General features: G+C 43.7%; 1 non-coding gene across 1 annotated transcript; it reads right to left on the reverse strand.

Annotated features, from left to right (window-relative positions):
• Position 1: 1 nt before the first annotated feature.
• Positions 2-64, reverse strand: trnak-uuu (transfer RNA lysine (anticodon UUU)). The gene has a single exon. It is a non-coding gene; the product is annotated as a tRNA-Lys (tRNA).
• Positions 65-334: the final 270 nt, after the last annotated feature.

Below are 334 nucleotides of genomic sequence, written 5' to 3' on the forward strand. Positions count from 1 at the left end.
CTGAACAGGGACTTGAACCCTGGACCCTCAGATTAAAAGTCTGATGCTCTACCGACTGAGCTACCCAGGCTTCGCAAAGCATTTTATCTTGAGGTAAAACGCCTCTGCAGTCCAAACCTCAACTTTACACATAAATAAGCAGTTAACCACACGTATAAGGACTCTGAATTTAAGTTGCAAACTTGTTAACGTGGGGAAAACACTACCAGCAAGCCAGTGAGGATAGGGAACTTTCCAAACGCACAATTTATCACATTTGAAAACGGCATTAAGCACACTCTCTGCAAACACAGAGGGAATGCAGTCAGGGTGCAAACTTCACCATAGTTTGATC

Source organism: Seriola lalandi, unplaced genomic scaffold (genome assembly GCF_002814215.2).
Source record: "Seriola lalandi dorsalis isolate HSWRI2012SDOR001 ecotype SW California unplaced genomic scaffold, Sedor1 jcf7180001959046, whole genome shotgun sequence".
NCBI lineage: Eukaryota > Metazoa > Chordata > Actinopteri > Carangiformes > Carangidae > Seriola > Seriola lalandi.